Here is a 20,630-nt window from a genome sequence, read left to right on the forward strand (position 1 = left end):
AAATCATAACGTCTTGGCCGATGCGTTCATGCAAAATTAGAAGTTGAGAGGGTTGAAATCAAGCGTAGTCAATCCAACGGAGACAATGACTTGCAAAAATGTCAATGAAAAAAAAATAAAAATCAACTCCTTGTATAAAACTACCCAGTTGAGTGTGAAGGAATGAATGTTTTTGGCCAATTTCTTGATATTTGTCATTTGAAAGACTGAGCTTGAAAATGATACTGATCTCATGAGGATCCGTTACATGTATCAAAAGTAGTAGTAGCTGGGGTGGGAGGAATCAAAACAACAGTAGGCAGTTTGGGTGGAGAGAGTGGTAAAAGGCTTGCAGGCTCAAACTCATAATGCGAAGGAGAAAAAGAAGGTTAAAAAAGTTGTAACGTCTTTGCCGATGTGTCCATGTCGCGAACATTGAAATTAAGGTTAGTCAATCGAAAGGAGACGATGACTTGCGAAAATATCAACGAAAAAAGCGACCTCTCCTTGTAGAAAACTGGCAGTTGAGGGTGAAGGAATTAATGTTTTTGACCAATTTTTCGATGTTTGTCATTCAAAAGATCAAGGTTTAAAACGATACCGGTTTTGTCATGTTCCAACGTGTCTGTTGGAAGTTTTTGCGAGACATACAAACACCCACACATGTATACATACATTTGCCCTTTATATATATATACTAGTGGGGCTACCCGGCGTTGCTCGGGATAGTATAAACAATGAGAAAATTGAATTTGGTTTTGTAATATATTTGTTATTCTTATGAGAGAGGAATTTTGTATGTTTATGTATCATTTGTTATTTCGAGCAAAAGAATATTTTACCTACATAAGACGGCTATTACACATATGAAATAATTTTATCTTATCTAGGGTAGGTCATTTATAGCATGTATATGAAAGGACGGGTAATATACAACACATTTATCTCATCAAATCCCAAGTAATGCCAGGTATTTTACTAATATATATTCTCGCCTATTTCATTCAATCCCGGGCAACGCTGGGTGTTTTGCTAGTATATATCTCAATCAATCTCATTAAATCCTGGATGACGCAAGGTATTCTGTTAGTATATATTTCAATCAGTCTAATTCAATCCAAGGCAACGCCAAGTATTCTGCTAGTATATATTTGTATCTATCTCATTACATCCCAGGCGACCGTATATTCTGCTTGCATACATCTCATTGAATCCGGGGTGACTCCGGGTAATTTGTAAGTATATATGTGGACGTATCTCGTTAAATCCCATAATTCTTAAATTGTTGAAATTTGTAACAATTTAACACACATTATCGCTCACCTGTCTAAAATAATAACTTTGAGACATTGTCTCGGCTGGTTTTCATTACAAAAACATCATACAAATAACTCACATTTCATCATTTTTTATAATTTTTGGATATGTTACTAATTTCAACAATCATGTCACATGATTTAACTTACATTACCGTCGCCACTCTTACTAAAATAAAAACTTTGATACATAGGCTATGGTATGTTACTAATTTCGACTATCACTTTTCATGAGTAAATCCACATTATCGCCCTCTTATATCACTAAAATAATAACTTAAGTTATTATTTAAAAGTTAATTTAAAAATTAAAAGTTATTTGTATTATTATTTCATTGTATGGCTGGTTATTTCATTACAAACCCACCAAAGAAGTAACTCGCATATCATTTTTCATAATTCTTGGATATGTTACTAATTTCAACGATTATTTTTAATGAAGTAACGAAAATAATTGCGACCTCTTACTAAAATAATAACTTCCATACATTGTCTGGTCTGTATACTTCATTACGAATACACCAATCAAATAACTCACATTTCATCATTTTTCATAATTTTTGGATATGTTGCTTATTTAAAAAGTCATTTTTTCTGAGTTCAATCACATAAACCCTCTCCTCTTACTAAAATGATACCTTTGAGACATTTCTTGGCTGTTCATTTCATTAGAAACACATCAATAAAATACCTCACATTTCATCATTTTTTATAATTCTTGGATATGTTATGAATTTTGACAATCAAATTTAATGAGTGCGCACATCTAATCACCCAATTCTTACTGAAATCATAAATTTGCTACATTGACTGGGCTGTTTATTTCATTATAAACACACCAATCAAATAACTAAAACTTCATTTTTCATAATTCTAGGATATGTTACTAATTTCGACAATAATTTTTCATGAGTTAATCCACATTGTCACCACCTTCTATCACTAAAATAACTTTCAGACATTGTATGGCTGTTTTTTTTTATTTACAAACACACCTATCAAGTTACTCACATTTGACCATTTTTCATAATTCTTGGATATGCTACTAATTTCGACAATTATTTTTAATGAACTAACCCAAATAATCGCCCCCCCCTCTTTAACCGACATGATCCCCTTCCTCTTACAAAAATAACAACTTTGATACATCTTCTAGCCTGTCTATTTCATTACGAACACACCAATCAAATAACTCACATTTAATCATTTTTCATAATTCTTGGATATGTTACTAATTTCAACAATGATTGTTTAAGATTGAACTCGCATAATCGACCCCCTCTTACTAAAATACTAACTTTCAGACAATATCTGGGCTGTTTATTTCATTATAAACACACCAATAAAATAACTTACATTTAATAACTTTTCATAATTCTTGGATATGATACTAATTTCGACAATGGTTTTTCATGATTTAACCCACATAACCCCCCCTCCCCTAGCTAAAATAACTTTGAGACATTGTCTCTGGTTATTTCATGATAAACACACCAATCAAATAACTCATATTTTATCATTTTTCATAATTCTTAGATATGTTACTAATTTTGACAATCGTTTTATTTTAGTTAACCCACATAATCCCCTCTCCTCTTGCTAAACAATAACTTTGATACATTGTCTTGCTGGTTATTTCATTATAAACACATCAATCCAATAACTTACATTTAATCACTTTTCATAATTCTTGGATATGTTACTAATTTCGACAATCGTTTTTTATAATTTAATCCACATAATATCATTTCCTTTTACTAAAATAATTACTTTGTGTGAATGTCTGACTGGTTATTTCATTACAAACACATTAATCAAATACCTCACATTTTATCATATTTTTCATAATTCTTGGATATGTTACTAATTTTGACAATCATTTTTCATGATTTAACCCTCATAATCCCTTTTCCTCTTACTAAAATAATAACTTAGAGTATTATCTGGCTAGTTATTTTATTACAAAAACACCAATAAAATAACTCACATTTGATCATCTTTCATAATTCCTGGATATGTTACTAATTTTAACAGTCATTTTTCATGATTAATCCACATAATTTACCCCATCCTTCTAAAGAAATAACTCTGAGGCTTTTTTTCGGCTGTTTAATATAAATAAAGAAATTAAAGAATTTACATTTCATAACTTTTGATAATTCTTGGATATGTTACTTATTTCGACAATCATGTTTCATGAGTTACCCAACATTATCGTCCACCTCTTACTAAAATAATACATTTGAGAAATTGTCTGGGCTGTCTATTTAATTACAAACACACTAATAAAATTACTCACATGTGATCATTTTTCATAATTCTTGGATATTTTACTAATTTTGATAATCATTTTTCTTGATTTAACACTAATTATAGCCCCGTTCTTACTAAAATTATAACTTTAATACATCATCTTGGCTTTCTATTTTATTAACACACCAAACAAATAACTAAATTTACTCATTTTTAATAATTCTTGGATATGTTACTAATTTTTACAATCATTTTTTATCATGTAACCCACAAAATTAACCCCCTCTTACTAAAATAATAACTTTCAGGCTATATATGGGCTGTTTATTTCATTATAAACACATATAGCTTACATTTAATCACGTTTCATATTTCTTGGATATGTTGCTAATTTCGACAACCATTTTTTCATGATTTAACCCACATAATCCCCTTCCTCTTAATAAAATAATAACTGAGACATTGTCTGTCTGGGTTTTTTTTTTTTCATTACTAAAATACTAACTTTCAGACAATATCTGGGCTGTTTATTTCATTACAAACACACCAATCAAGTAACTACCAGTTCATCATTTTTCATAATTCTTGGATATGTTACTTATTTGGACAATTTTTCATGATTTTACGACATAATCGCCCCATCTTCCTATATAGGGTATTCTGTTATCACAAATATCAACCTATCTTATCCGATCTCAGGTATTCTCCTAGGAAACAAACCACCTATCTCATCCAATCCCAGGCAATGTTGGGTATTTTGCTAGTACATATATCCACCTGTCTTATACAATCCCTGGCAACGCTGGGTATTCTGCTAGTACAAATATCCAGCTATGAAGCCACATAAAAGAGAGTTCACTGGCATAATATTACAGTGATTGCATATTAATCTAATGGTATTCGACAATGAAGCTACATCCAAGGGAGGTAACTTGCATAATCTACTGGTGGTCGACAATGAAGTTACATTCAGGGTAGCTCACTTGCATATTATAACAATGATTGTATATTTATGTAATGATATTTGACAATGAAGCTACATCCAAGTGAGGTCACTTGCATATTATAATAATGATTGCATATTATTCTAATGGTATTCGACAACGAAGCTACATTCAAGGTGTTATATACTGGGTGATATGGCCGTGACGTCTATTTTGTTAGCACCATCTATATTCTAACTATCCGAGATTTTTGAATATCTCGATAGATAAAGAGATAGTTCGTTTGTGCATATATGCATATGTTGTTGTAACTCGTCTAGTGAATGGAATGACCGCTGTTCATTTATCTATGAATAACGAGACGCTTTGTTATAAAACAATTTGATTTATTTAATAACAACATATACACATCATACGGCGGTGAAGGAGAGTGTGACGGGGTGGGTGTGGTTGCGACCGTGACAGGCAGTTGAGCGTCGTCTGTCCTTCTCTCTGCTGTCACCTCTCTCTGACTCCTGACTTTTTTATGATTGCTTTTTATGAATTTTCCCGTTAACCAATTTACGTAATCGACCCACATTCTGACCCTGTTGATGTTTGCATTTGATCTTACTTGCGGCCGAATTACGTCATCTTATTCCCGGGTTTCATTTTTGTCGGTCAGGGTTTAAGTTCATCCGAACTTTGCTCCATTCAACGTCTGACCCATAAACCGACTTGCGTCATAGGACAAGGTCATCCAATTTCAGTTCATTCGCCCCTCCCCTTCTTATTGTACAAAGGGAGATCACTTGCATATTATAACAATGATTGTATATTATTCTAATGGTATTCGACAATGAAGCTACACCCAAGGGAGGTCACTTATATAATATAACAATGATTTTATATTAATCTAATGGTATTCGACAATGAAGCTACACTCTATGAAGGTCACTTGCATATTACATTAATTATTTTATAATATTCTAATGGTATTCGACAAAGTTGCTACATCCAAGGGAGGTCACTCGCATATTATGACAATAATTGTATACTTTTCTAATCGTTTTTCATGATTTAACCCACATAATCCCCTCTCCTTTTGCTAAAATAAAAACTTTGAGACATTGATACAGGTTATTTCATGATAAACACACCAATCAAATAACTCACATTTTATCATTTTTCATAATTCTTGGATATGTTACTAATTTCGAGAATCATTTTCCATGATTTAACACACAAAATTACCCCTCTCTTACTAAAATAACAACCATGCGACATTGTCTAGGGTGTCTATTTCATTACAAATATGCACATCAAATAACTAACATTTCATAATTTTTCATAATTCTTGGATATGTTACTAATTTCGACCATGTTTCATGAGTTAACCCACATAATACCCTTCCTCTTACTAAATACATTTGAGACATTATCTGTGCTGGTAATTTCATTACAAACACACCAATCACATAACTCACATTTCATAATTTTTCACGTTTCTTGGATATGTTACTAATTTCTACAATCATTTTTAATGATGTAACCCACATAATCGACCCCCTCTTACTAAAATATTATCTTTAAGACTATATCTGGGCTGTTCATTTCATTATAAAAACACCAATCCAATAACTTACATTTAATCACTTTTCATAATTCTTGGATATGTTACTAATTTCGGCAACCGTTTTTCATAATTTAACCCACATAATATGCTTTCCTTTTGCTAAAAGAATTATTTGTGACATTGTCTGGTGTGTTATTTCATTATAAACACACCAACAAATAACTCGCATTTCATCATTTTTCATAATTCTTGGATACGTTACTAATCTGGACAATAATTTTTCATGATAATACGACATAATCACACCATCTTTCTATATGGGGTATTCTGTAAGCACAAATATCCACCTATCTGATCCGATCCCAGGTATTCTCCTAGGAAACATACCACCCATGTCATCCAATCCCAGGCAACATCGGGTATTTTTCTAGTACATATATCCACCTTTCTTATACAATCCCTGGCAACGCTGGGTATTATGCTAGTACAAATATCCAGCTATGAAGACATATCCAAGAGCATTCACTGGCATAATATTACATTGATTGCATATTAATCTAATTGTATTCGACAATGAGGCTACATCCAAGGGAGGTCACTTGCATATTATAACAATGATTGTATATTAACCTAGTTGTATTTGAAAATGAAACTACAGCCATGTGAGGCCACTTGCGTAATCTAATGGTAGTCGACAATGAAGTTACATCAAAGGGAGGTCACTTGCATATTATAACAATGATTGTATATAAATGTAATGGCATTCGAGAATGAGCTACATCCAAGGGAGGTAACTTACATATTATGACAATGAATGTATATTAATCTAATGGTATTCGAGAATGAAGCTACATCTAAGGGAGGTCACTTGCATATTATGACAACAATTGTATATTAATATAATGGAATTCTAGAATGAAGCTACACTCTATGGAAGTCACTTGCATATTGCACCAATGATTTTATATTATTCTAATGGCATTCGACAAAGATGCTACATCCAAGGGTGGTCACTTACATATTATGGCAATGATTGTATATTATTCTAATGAAATTCGACAATGACTATACATCCAAGGGAGATCACTTGCATATTATAATGATTGTATTATTCTAATAGAATTTGACCATGAAGCTACATGCAAGGGAGGTAACTTACATATCATAACAATTATTTTATATTAATCTAGTTGTATTCGACAATGAAGCTACATCCAAAGGAGGTCACTTACATATGAGAATGATTGTATATTAATCTAATAGTATTTCACAACGAAGCTACATCCAAGGGAGGTAACTTACATATTATGACAATGATTGAATATTATTCTAATGGTACTCAACAATGAAGCTACACCCAAGGGAGGTCACTTACATATTATGACAATGATTGTATATTAATTTAATGGAATTCGACAATAAGGCTACACCCAATGTAGTTCACTCGCATATTATAACAATGATTGTATATTAATCTAATGAAATTCGACAATGAAGCTACACCAAAGGGAGGTCACTTGCATATTATAATGATTGCATATAATTCTAATAGAATTTGACAATGTAGCTACACCCAAGGGAGGTAACTTACATATAACAATTATTTTATATTAATCTAATGGTATTCGACAATGAAGCTACATCCAAGGGAGGTCATTCGCATATTATGACAATGAATGTATATTAATCTAATGGAATTCGACAATGGAGCTACACCTTAGGGAGGTCACTTGCATATTACCCCAATGATTTTATATTAATCTAATGGTATTCGACAATGACGCTTAATCCAAGTGAAGTCACTTGCATATTATAACAATGATTGTATATTAATCTAATGGAATTCGACAATGAAGCTACATCCAAGGGAGGTCACTTGCATATCATAACAATGATTGTATATTAATCTAATGGAATCTGATAATGAAGCTACATCCAAGGGAGGTCGCTTGCATATTGTAACATATATACTGCACAAGCACCTTCTAAATTTTTCAAATCGGACCTATAATGCACAAGCACCTTCAAAATTTTCACATCGGACATATACTGCACAAGCATCTTCTAAAATTTTTCAAATTGGACCTATACTGCACAAGAACCGTCTAAATTTTTCAAATGAGACCTATACTGCACAAGCACCTTCAAAATTGTCAAATCGGCCTATAATCCACAAGCACCTTCAAAATTGTCAAATCGGACCTATACTGCACAAGCACTTCCAAAATTGTCGAATCAGACCTATACTTCACCTATATCATACAATCCCAGGCGACACTTGGTATTCTGCTAGTACACTTCCACCTATGTCATACAATCCCGGGCGACGCCAGTTGTTCTGCTAGTGCATATACACCTACTTTATCCAACCCTGGGCTATGCCGGGTATTTTGCTAGTACAGCTATCCACCTATGTAATCCATCCCGGGCGACGCTGGGCATTTGGCTAGTACATATATCAACCAATTTTTTCCAATCCCAGGTGTCGCCGAGTGTTCTTCCAATCCCAGGCCATGCCGGGTAATCAGCTAGTATATATGTCATGCTAGTGCTATGTCATACTATTACGGGTATTTTGCTCGTACATATTCACCAATTCTATCCAATACGCATCTTTTTTTTTCTTGGCCTTTTGGTCAAGATCAAAGTGTTGAATAAATTTTATGTTTTAAAAAATTGGGAGTTACTAGGACGTCCCCCAATATGAAAGGGTGAATGCGGTATTATGGTGAAAGAAGATACTAGCTGGGAGAAACTTTTGACTTTGTTTAGTTCTGGAGTGACAAGGATGACCAACGTCCCCCAAAATCCCCCCTTTTGAGTTGGCCATGTGCCTAAGTTTTTTGTTCATCGTTGATTTTTTTTCTGTATTTTTTTAACATGAATAAAAGATTTAATATCTCAAAGTGTAGTATCTGTTCCGGCAGGTACTGCAAGCTATGACTAGCTCTGACTAGCAAAGACCAGATGTGGGGGCAACCCCACATGCCTGACCTTTAACCAGCTCCCATTTCCCACCTCTCGGGAGCTGGTCCCCTCTTTTCCCTTCCCCCTCCCTTCACTCCTCACATTAAAAATCGGCCTTGTGCCTAATTTGCTCGGTGGGGGAGCAAATAAACACCATCTTTTTTTTTCTTGGCCTTTTGGTCAAGATCAAAGTGTAGTATCTGTTCCGGCAGGTACTGCAAGCTATGACTAGCTATGACTAGCAAAGACCAGATGTGGGGGCAACCCCACATGCCTGACCTTTAACCAGCTCCCATTTCCCACCTCTCGGGAGCTGGTCCCCTTTCCCCCTCCCTTCACTCCTCACATTAAAAATCGGCCTTGTGCCTAATTTGCTCGGTGGGGGAGCAAATAAATACCATCTTTTTTTTACTTGGTCTTTTGGCTAAGATCAAAGTGTAGTATCTGTTCTCAGTGCGAAACTTTTGCTCTTCAGCTACTTGTCTGCGAAGGGATCTGCCACCGGGCTCTTTAGCCAGGTTAAGGCATTCACTCGTCTACAAGGACCAGACCCCCTCCTTTGGGGAGCCAGGACCTTGTTGTTAGTCTAAGTTTTTAGTTTTAAGTAGTATTAAGTAGTATTAAGTAGTTTTAAGGTTTTCTTCGTTTCTCCCTCTCTCTGGGAGGAATGTCTACTTCTCCCTCTTAATTAACTAGCGGCACTCTGACCCGCTAGTCTTTGTCTTCCTTCGCTGCTCTCCCGTTGGATCGAGCAGACCGGGTCTCTTTGTCGCTTCCTGTTGGGGTTGTTTGAGGGAAGGGTTTTGGGGTTCATACCTTTTCGTTTTTGCCTTCTCTCTGGGCAGAGATGCCTTTCCCTCTCTTCCCTTAATTGCGACGCGGCACTCTGACCCGCTAGCCACCACTTTGTTCTTACTTCTCTGCTCTCCCCCCGCAAGGGGGGATCGAGCTGACTAACACGACTTCCCCGCGAGGGGAGGTCAAACCTCTTTCTCTCTTCGCCCCTGGCCGCCCCCTCCATCCCCTTTGTCCCCCGTACTATTTTATTTTTTCCTCCCTCCCAGGCCTGGTCTGCGTTAGCGACCAACACTCCCCCCACGATGCCGAGCAGGCGGGGATCACCACCCCAAATGCGGAGCATCTCTCCCCCTGAAGAATCCCCGGATAAGGGAGTAAAATCCCGGCCCCGGCCCAACGAAGATGGAGAGAAACCAGCTGTGATGTCAGACAGCAAGGTAGGGCCGCAGCCCGCGGCGACCTTGGAAGCAATGAGTGGGGTAGGGCCGCAGCCCGCGGCAACCCCAGACATCAAGAGAGGAGCCTCCACAAAGACTCCCCACGAGGGCAGCGCCACCAATCAACGCGCGGCCAATGCTGGGGAGGCAGAAAAGGCAACGGATTCTGGGCCAGTCACTCTCCAATGCTCAGAAGCCAGCCAAGAGAAAGCCGGAAATGTCTCCCCCGATCCCCTAAAGGGCAGCTCCCCGACACCAAGTTCCAGCTACACTGAAGAGCAACAGATTGACGAGACAATTGCGTCGATCCAAGCTCTTTTTGAGCAGGCTGAAAACAACCCGCCCAGCAACACCGGGGACCCGGAAAGGGGAACACCACCCCCAGCTACACCTTCAACGTCTTCCAGCGGGGGTGCATCCTATGGAGGGGAGACACCTCCAAGTCCAGGAATGAACCATCGCCAGCAATCGCCTAAGAAGAAGGGCAAAACCAACACGGCCACCAAGGTAATGGAGGACTGGCCTGCGTTGGGCTCCGGCAGCAAAACATCCGAGGAATGGCCAGCCCTAAACTCCAGTAAGAACCTCCACAAGGGTGGAAGTCCCACACCCGGGAAGGAGGATGGAAATAGTCCAGCAAAAGACGGAGAGAGCGGTTCCCAAGGCGAGGAAAAGAAGGCTTGGGGCCCACAGCAAAAGCAACTCACTTCACAAGACTACAGGGACCTTTTTGAAACAACCTTCAAGAACTACACGGAAGGGAACATAATAAAATCCCTTCCGGGAGCGGTAGAGGAGCTTCAACATCGCATCATCTCCTTCGTAACGGCAGACACCAGAAGTAAAAGCCTCACTGGGGTCGGCCAGGAGACAATGACGCAGCTCCTCCAGGATTTAAAGGTCCCTGCAAGCTACATAGTCCGCAGGAGTTTTGCGAAGTGGGAATTGCTGCTGCCTTACAAGGGGGAAGCAGAAAGGCTATCCAGATCCAACATCACCTGGAAGCACTTGGCACTCAAGCCGGAGTACCAAGGAAAAAGAACAACGGTGTCAGTGTTGGGAGTCCCCTGCTACCTGGGAGCTAAACAGCTGGGCGCCGTTCTAAGCCAATACGGGGACGTTGAGGCTATCTGGCCAGTGAAAGGTCCACGCAACCTCATGACAGGCAACTACAAACTGTCTATGAGTGTGGATCTCGAAAGCTTCGACAAGATCCCCGCAGTCCTGAAATACGGAGACTGGACGCTTTCCGTCATTGTGGAGGGAAGGCGACCACACTGCTGGCACTGCCTGAAGCAAGGCCACATGGCAAAGGATTGCCCAAAAAGACCAGCAGTAGGACCACCAAGGCAACAGCCCCCTCAACAACCAGCAACAGCAGCAGTACCGGCGAGCCACGAGGAAGAAGCGGGGTGGAGCAAAGTGGTCCGAAGGAACAGACCAGCCAAGCCATTAAACGACAGCACAAAACAGTCCAAAAGAACAATCCAACAAACCAATCACATCAAATAGCAACATCAACAAACACAACACAGACATCACAAGGAAAAACACCCCTGGCACAAACACCACAAACAAAAAGATGACAGACACCAACACCAAAGAAAACAAAAGCACCACAAACACCGACACCAACATTGCAAACACAGACAACAAAACAACAGACGCAAACAAAAACAAGGACACTTCGGCTAAAACCACGAACCACCCAGAAAAAGCCTCTAAGGCAGAGGAGATGGAAGTACAAACCTCCTCCGCCAAGAGGAAGCTACCAGCGTCTCCGACTGAATCGGAGGAGGAAGCAGTGTTGTCAGAACGAGAGGAGGGGGACAACACTGGGGATAAACCAGCGAGGAGGAAGGGGAGGAAAAGCAGTAAAAGGAAGAGGGAAGCGGCACAGGCAGAGGAGGTTACCATCGAGCAATCGACTCCTCAGGAGACGCCAAAGCCAAGCCCCTCCTCTAATAACACCAATACACCAAACCCCCCTCCCTCCTCAAACCTGAATAAACCTCTACCAGCACCAATCAAGCCTCAACCCGTCAGAACAGAGAGGACAAAGAAACTCCCTTTCCTGCCGGGGGACAGGATCTGCGAATTGGATTCGCATTTACCAATGCCGGACCTCAAGGGACAACAAAAGGTCCGTTACAACAAATTAAAAAACTTTGCACATGTCGGTGGTGATAGTGTTGCCAACCCGACCAACTTCAAGGACGCTCCCTTGTTGACCACGTTTATCAGGGTCAACAAGGATGCCCGAACTGAAGCCCTTTGGGCAATGATCAATGAAGCGAAGGTTGCTATCCCTGGTCAGCAGTTGGTGGATGAGGAGCATCCTTCGCTAAAGAACTTAGCTGTCAAGTGTGAGGGTAGAATCCTTCTGTATATACACCCCTCCTTCTACAGGGCACTCAAGCTAACCTTCCCTCTGGACGTGGGAGGCGTGGCCAAGGATGGAGTACCCTCAACTGATCTTCTTACCGGGAGCCTCGGCCAGGCCTGCCACGTCCTTACTGCCGAGGATTTCAGACCCGTCTGCGACACTGCTTGAGGTAAGTGATCATGTCTTTAAACTTGGCTACATTTAATGTGAGGGGCATCAGGTGTCGAAGCAAGGCCGCGCGCGTTGTGAGAGATCTGGTGTCCCTTAAGGTAGATATTGCCGCTATCCAGGAGACCCACTTTGTTTGTGACGGGGATTGTCAGGTGCTGGTAAACGATTACGATGTTTACTCAGCATATGGCAATACTCATAGTCGTGGAATCTCCTTGCTAGTGAATCGCACCCTGTCAGCGTCGGTGAATGTTGTTCACGCAGACGAGGACTGGCGGGCGCTTGTTGTTGATGTTGCTGTTAATTGTAGTGTTTTTCAGATTGTTGCTGTTTATGCTCCCAATGCTGCTGTAGAGAGGGCAACCTTTTTTCGACGGTTGGAGGGCTTCTTAGTGGATCCGGAACGGTTAGTTTTAATGGGTGATTGGAATGCAATCCTTGATCCCAAAATAGATAAGGTCGGGGGGGGGGGCTAGCGGGTCGGTGTGGTGTGACAGCACTCTGTCTGACCTGATGGCTTCGTGCGATCTCGTCGACAGATTTCGTCTGGATCATCCGGGGCGGGAGATGTGGACGTGGCATTCTGTAGTGCCTTCCCATCCAAGTACTTACTTGGATAGGATGTTAATTAGAAGAGGCGACGTAGACTTTCTATCTTGCCCCACGTTCCACTTGCTAGGACACTCGGACCATAAACTTGTTATGGCCCGTTTGAACTTAAGTGCTAGGCCTAAACTGGCCGGATACTGGAAGTTCAACAGCTCCTTGTTGGAGATGGAGGACTACCGGTCGAAGGTCACAGAGCTAATTCAGCGGGCTTTAGTGGGGGCGGTTACAGGGAGTAAGTGGTGGGTTAGTCTTAAGGCCAAAATTAGGCGCTTCTCTGTCAAGTACAGCCAACGCCTCGCGTTAGATAAGGCTAAGGCAAAGGCGCTTAGAGGATAAGCTGACCCGGGCGGTGGAAGGGGGGGGGATCCCCTAGAGCTAGCACTAGCTAAACAAGATCTCAACCGCTTGGCTAGCGAGTGGTATGAAGGTCAAGTAGTTAGGGCTAGGTTAAACAAAGTTTCTAACGAGGCTGTGAAAATTGACGCCGTTGAGCGTAAGGCTGCTTTAAGGCGCGGTTCGGATGGGTACATTCGTAAAGTACATAACCTGGAAGGACACGCTTTAGTATCGACTCGGGAGATCTGCGAGGGGTTTCGGGAGCATCTATCGGTGTGCTTCACCCAACTACCCAGACTCAGGGTCGATGAGTTTGGCAGCTATTTGGCTGACTCGCCCCGCCTCACGGCGGCTCGAGCGGCTAGCTGTGATGGTCTTATTACTGAACATGAGGTCATTACTGCGTTGAAGCAGGTCGGCTATAACAAATCTCCGGGGCTTGATGGTTTACCCTACGAGTTTTACTTGAGGTTGTCGCCCATGTTGGTCCCTCTTCTGAAGAGTGTGTTCAACCATTGGTTTGCCCAGGGTTCCATCCCTGGACAGGTGACCAAGGGTGTGATCACATTGCTGAGGAAAGGTCACCGGCATGGTGGGGTGGAAAATTTTGACGATTTTAGGCCCTTGACTCTGCTAAACATAGAGTTAAAGATTTTGGCAAAGATTCTTGCGAATCACTTGCAGGTTGTCATCACTGATTTGATCGAACCAGACCAGACTTATGCTGTGAAGGGGAGATCGATTCAAGACAATTTGCATTTGATACGCTCGATCATAGAGGGGACAGAAGACGACGCCGAAGCCGCGCTGATCAGTTTGGATCAGTCCAAGCATTCGATAGGGTCGACCATCGGTTCCTAGGATCTGTATTAGAGGCCGCCGGATTTAATCCGGACTTCCGCAAGTGGATCTTTGTTCTGTATGACAGGCCAACGGTGGCGGTGCAGATCAACGGTAAGCTATCGGAGTCATTCGCTGTCTCTCGGTCGGTGCGACAGGGTTGTCTGCTGTCGCCTCTGTTGTATGTCCTGGCGTTGGAACCCCTCCTTCGCAATTTAAGGGACGAGGCGGCTACACCAGTCCTGCGCGGAATAGCTCTCCCTGGAGGCACACGAGCCAGGGTTTCCGCGTTCGCCGATGACGTCACCGTGTTCGTGTCTTGCCACACGGACGTTCAAGCGGTGGTCGAGGCGCTCGCTCGATACGAAGAAGTAACAGGGGCCATCTTCAACCGTAGCAAGTCTGTTGGCCTGCAGTTGGGGGCCTGAACCGGGGTAAACTCGCTTCCAGGTATTTTCAGCTGGACCGATGGACCGGTCCGTATTCTCTGCGTTTGGTTTGGACCGGGACTTCAGCTGGAAAAGAATTGGTCGGAAGTACAGTCTAAGGTCAAATCGTCAGTAAAGACTTGGATTGGAAGGAAATTGTCCTTGAAGGGTCGGGCGGAGGCGTGTGCTACATACGTCTTTCCGCTCATCCTTTACCGTTTGTCTGTACTTCCTCTCCCTGCAGAACGACTAACCCGCTTACAAGGGCGCCTCGATTCACTTTTGTGGAACGAGGGTAAGCATTATGTCTGCAGAGAGGTCTGTGTTCAACGTCCGAGCGAGGGAGGCCTGAGTCAGCCAAGTCTCTTGTGTCACAGAAACGCCGAGAGATTGGCTTTCCTGGGTCGTTCGCTTGAAGGAGACGCTCCTTGGGTCCCTGTGGTTGAGAACTCGTTTCCCAATCTCAAACCCAACCCTTCGGTAGAAGGTCGTTGTAGACCGAAGGGGAAGTCCAAGTTCTTCTCCGAATGCCGGACCGCTCTTAGAGCTTTGCCGGGGACCAGTGTCCTCGATCAGCCAAGGAAGAAACTTTATCGGGATTTAGTGGAGGGGACCGCGAAGGATCCACTTTGTAGGCGGATGGGATGGTCGATGAAGGTTGTCCGTTCTGAATGGTGTTGGGCGCCGGGACGGGAGATTCTGAATAACTCGGAATTCTCCCTGACTTGGCGACTGTTCCGAAATGCGCTGCCCCTCTTCGACGAACTTCTCCGGTATAAAGAACATACCAAGCACTTCTGTCCGTGCTGTGACGAACGCGAGCCCGAAACAATCGAGCACGCATTTTTTAGTTGCAGCCGAATACAGTACGTCGAGGGGGTAACAGCTCGCATCGCTGCCGAGTGTCCGCTCGATCTCGACGTTGGAAGTTTTGTGTACAACATGGAGCCGCCGTTCCCCAGGGAGGAAAGTTTGGTTTTCCTGGCGATCCTAGCAGTAGCGCGAATGGTCATTTGGATCACGCGCCTCAAGTTGGTCCGCGAAGGGACATCTGTTCCGGATCGGGATCTGATCGTTTACTTTAAACATTTGCTTAAAGTAAAGATCAGATGCGATTGGAAGAGGTTGCCTAGAGTGGAATTTAACAAGAGGTGGGTGCACAGCACTAGTTTGTGCATCCGTCGAGGAGCCAAGTTTGAATACGTGTTCCCTCCTTGAACATGGCGCGGGCGGTGCTGGGTCCTACGGAACCCATCCCGCTTAGAGTTTAGTTAAGTCATTCTAAGAAGACTCTTGACTGGTGGTACAAATGAGATCCTGCTCCTGATGTTAATTTTTTGGTACTAGAGAACCTCTGAGTCTGCCCAGCCCCTCGGCACCTCATCTTTGTTTTCTGATATCCCCGGTCATCCCCCTACTCAGAGGTCACCTTCCTTCCCCCTCCATCCGTTGCTTTATTTTCTCCCACTTCCAGTAAGGCTTCCTCCCCAAACCCCACTAGGGATGCCCTGCTTGTTTTCAGTTCCCCGGAAAACAGTAGGGGATCTAGACAAATAGAATAGTTCAGGGGGGCCTTACTAACATCTCAATAGGAGTTTATTTTTATTTTTTGCAATGAACTTTTCTGGCTAGTTTTTTCCCATCCCACGATCATTATACATTGATAAATTCACAAGCTTTTATTTTCCAATGAACTTGAACTTTATTTTCTCACACATGCATATATACACATATTTAAAAAAAAAAAAAAAAAAAAATGCACACACAACACACAGATAAGTTTTTACAAATTGTATATAAGTTATTTTTTACACTGAACGCTGGGGTTATTAGTTAGATTAGGATCCACAGAGTGAATGAGGTATTTTGGTAAATGTTGCCAGTCAAGAGTAAGACTTCAAAGTCCATTTTTATCAAATGTTAATAGTTACAAAGACCCTGAACCAATTTCTTATTAGTTAGATTAGGATCCACAGAGTGAATGAGGTATTTTGGTAAATGTTGCCAGTCAAGAGTAAGACTTCAAAGTCCATTTTTATCAAATGTTAATAGTTACAAAGACCCTGAACCCTCCCCAATTTCTTATAGGGCCTTGTGCCTAATTTTGTTGATTGTTATTTTTGTTTTTATAATTTTAAATTGTAATTTCATTTTTGACAACAATAAAATAAATAAATAAGATCAAAGTGTAGTATCTGTTCTTAGAATTAAAGCGGTTTCATCCTTCTCGCCCCACCTCCACTAAGAAAATAAGGAGAGAAACAAACGTCAATCGAAAATAAGCATGGCCTTCTAAATAATGTATTTAGTTCAGCTGTGATTTTTGGAATATGACATCTAAATATAAATTATGCATCTTTTTTTAATAGGAGATAATGCTCGGCAGAAAATTAAGCTGTATAAGACGGTTACTTGGTCTTTTGGCTAAGATCAAAGTGTAGTATCTCTTCTTTGAATTCAAGTGGTCTCATCTTTCGCCCCAACCCCTACTAAGAAAACTCGAAAATAAGGAGGATTTATATCACCAAATCCATTAACTCTCATTTCGTATTAGGTTGTTTAACTCATAATATGCCTCTCCCTTCCTCTCAATAGAATTAGGTCGTAGTGTTACTAATATAAAAAGAAAATAGCCGGTTTTTTTTTTGTTTTGTTTTGTTGTGCAAACAGGCGTCGATCGTCTCAAGCCAAATATTTTTAAGCATAATTTTTTTTTTATTTACTTATCTCTCTCTCTCTCTCTGTTTGCGTATGTGTCTCTCTCTCTCACTTCGTCTTCCTTACTCTAAAAAAGAAAATGGCGTCTGGCTGTTTTTTTTTTGTAAAAACTTTGATTGTTAATATTTTTTGTAAGCGTATTTTTTTTTTTTACTTCACATTTTTGGCTTGTTATTTTTCGTTTAACTATTGTATCTAACTATTTTTAACGTGCTAATAACTTTGGTTGGTTGGTTGGTTGGTTGGTTGTTTTGTTTACATATCAACCCTTTTCAGGTTATTTAATGCCGAATCTGGTGATTTTGAAGAACGATTTTTTAATATAGTATATTTGTTTTTAGGTCGTATTCTATTTAACCCATAGTTGGGACCCTAACAGGTGCTACCACTCCGGGTCAGAGTGGACCTGGGAGCAATGGCAATTAAAGGGTGGCTTCACACTCCCTAAGGCCTGCAAGCTGGGGCCCTCACCATCGGATATAGTTTAAGGTCATATCCAGGACCTAATAACTTTGGTAACGTTGTCATAGCGTAGAAGTTCATAGCTTAGCTTGTGTGAGGGTTAAAAGTTTTTTTACCGATAACAATGTTTTTAAATTCAGACTGCCATTACAGCTTGCTGACGTCAAGTTGACCCAAAATAAACGGCCCCGAGCTCCGTGGTTAAGTGTGAGATATTACAATTTATAGATGATATAAAAAGTTTTAAGTTGTGAACCAAGCGAGCGCTTCTCTGAAAGAAGCCTTTTATAGACATCGAGGAAAAGCGTACATACATACATACATTTTCGCTTTTATATATATAGATTACATTTCTTCTCGGAGTGACACATTAGTTCGTTAAAATTTCCAGTTTAAGATGTTTTTTTATTTCTCTACCTGGAATTCGGGCCAAGATAATAGTGCAGTATTCTGATGCTACACTTTGCCTTTTATGCCCTCTGTCAGTGAAGGAGAAATCCTTCATGACTGAGAATTTTTATGTTTGGCCCTTTTTGGGGAGCTGGATTTTCCCCATGTAGAAGAGTTGGCGCCCGTATTTTTGGGGGCAGTTATAAATCGATTTAAAAATATGTAATGTTTAACATTAAAATGTCACTTTTTTTGGCCCCCCCCCTGCAGAAAATCGATCAGTTGACGCACTTCTGATGGTCCTTTTGGGCCAATTTTTCAATATTTGTCGTCCGGAGGGTGGGGCTTTCATATGAGACCAAGTTTGTGAATTTTTGTTCCGTCGGTCAAAAGTTTTTAGCAGACACACATGATGATTGCAACGTCTTGTCAGACGAGAGCCACTCCCTCAGACATTTAAAATCCATGAGCCCAAATGCCTGAGGGAGTATCTATACAAATATGATGTTACAGGGTCTTAGCTTTGTACGACAGCTAAGTCTCTCTCTCGGTTCAAAAGGTTGAGATCCAGCAACAAGCAAGAGCAAGATAGCCAGCAACAAATTAAACTGCAGACCAGCTTAATGCGGGTAATGGTCTTCCGCTTTATGGTTTTTTAAATCAGAGATTTGCTTCTCCTAGAAAGGTTGCCTTCACCACGGCTTACGGGAGCCCTCTCCACCCCAATACACATATACACACACACAAATATACACGGTGCTAGTTGGCCGTTGACCCAGAAAACGAGTTCATTCGCCCTTTGGAAGGTCTTGTTTTTAATCCTTCAGGGAGACTAGCTGCCCTCCTCACCAAACAAGTCTGGTGGGGGAACCAGTTTAGTCGCCGGTGATCCGACCATGAGGCAGGTAGTACTGGGTTACATGGTACCAGTAGCACATGACATGACACACATACATACATACATTTTCGCTTTTATATATATATAGACTAGCGAGGGGTACCCGGCGTTGCCCAGGTGTTTGTAGGTGTGTGTGAAAAAAAAAAAACAGGTGCCCGTGAAAAAAAAAAACAAAGCCTTGACGACGCGCAGTTGGAAAACAGTAAAGTGTGAAAAAAAAAAAACAGGTGCCTGTGAAAAAAAACAAAGCCTTGACGACGTGCAGTTGGAAAACAGTAAAGTGTGAAAAAAAAAAAAAACAGGCTCGTTTTTGATTGACGTGACGGCGATAGGTATTCAGCAGTCAGCATTTTGTGTGGGACAGTTTTTAATGAGGTCAACAAATCGGTTTGTTTGTTTTCAAAAACCCGCTCCCCCGTCTGATATGACGAAGTCGACAAACGTTCACTGGCTCTGGGCCTGTTATTAGAGTCGAGTTTCGCTTTTTGTTTATACCGAAAACCGAATGTAACGCGTGCTGATGCGGGAAATGTGAAATAATTAACGTTTGAAAGTCAATAAAATTAAATAGACAGGCGAGCTCCGTGGTTAAGTGTGAGATATTACAATTTATAGATGATATAAAAAGTTTTAAGTTGTGAACCAAGCGAGCGCTTCTCTGAAAGAAGCCTTTTATAGACATCGAGGAAAAGCGTACATACATACATACATTTTCGCTTTTATATATATAGATTACATTTCTTCTCGGAGTGACACATTAGTTCGTTAAAATTTCCAGTTTAAGATGTTTTTTTATTTCTCTACCTGGAATTCGGGCCAAGATAATAGTGCAGTATTCTGATGCTACACTTTGCCTTTTATGCCCTCTGTCAGTGAAGGAGAAATCCTTCATGACTGAGAATTTTTATGTTTGGCCCTTTTTGGGGAGCTGGATTTTCCCCACATTAAAAACCGACCTTGTGTCTAACTGCCCTCATGGGGAGGCAAGTAAATAACTAGAAACTGAGCACCCCCTACAAATATTTAAATATTGATTTTGCATTTTGTTATATAATTGGGTAGATTAGTGTCTATTCAATTATAATCCACTGAAAAAAAATTGTAAAGAAAGATGGAAAAAAAAAAAAATGGGGGTTGAGAGGT

General features: G+C 40.9%; 1 protein-coding gene and 1 pseudogene across 2 annotated transcripts in view; one reads left to right on the plus strand and one right to left on the minus strand.

Annotated features, from left to right (window-relative positions):
* Positions 1 to 20,630, minus strand: part of LOC145284721 (uncharacterized) — a 251,056-nt gene that overhangs the window by 51,958 nt on the left and 178,468 nt on the right. The gene's annotated exons all lie outside the window — the stretch shown is intronic.
* LOC145285381 (U2 spliceosomal RNA) lies at positions 9,175 to 9,338 on the plus strand (annotated as a pseudogene).

This window comes from Euprymna scolopes, chromosome 9 (genome assembly GCF_053919585.1).
Source record: "Euprymna scolopes isolate OS-2025 chromosome 9, ASM5391958v1, whole genome shotgun sequence".
In the NCBI taxonomy this organism is placed as follows: domain Eukaryota; kingdom Metazoa; phylum Mollusca; class Cephalopoda; order Sepiida; family Sepiolidae; genus Euprymna; species Euprymna scolopes.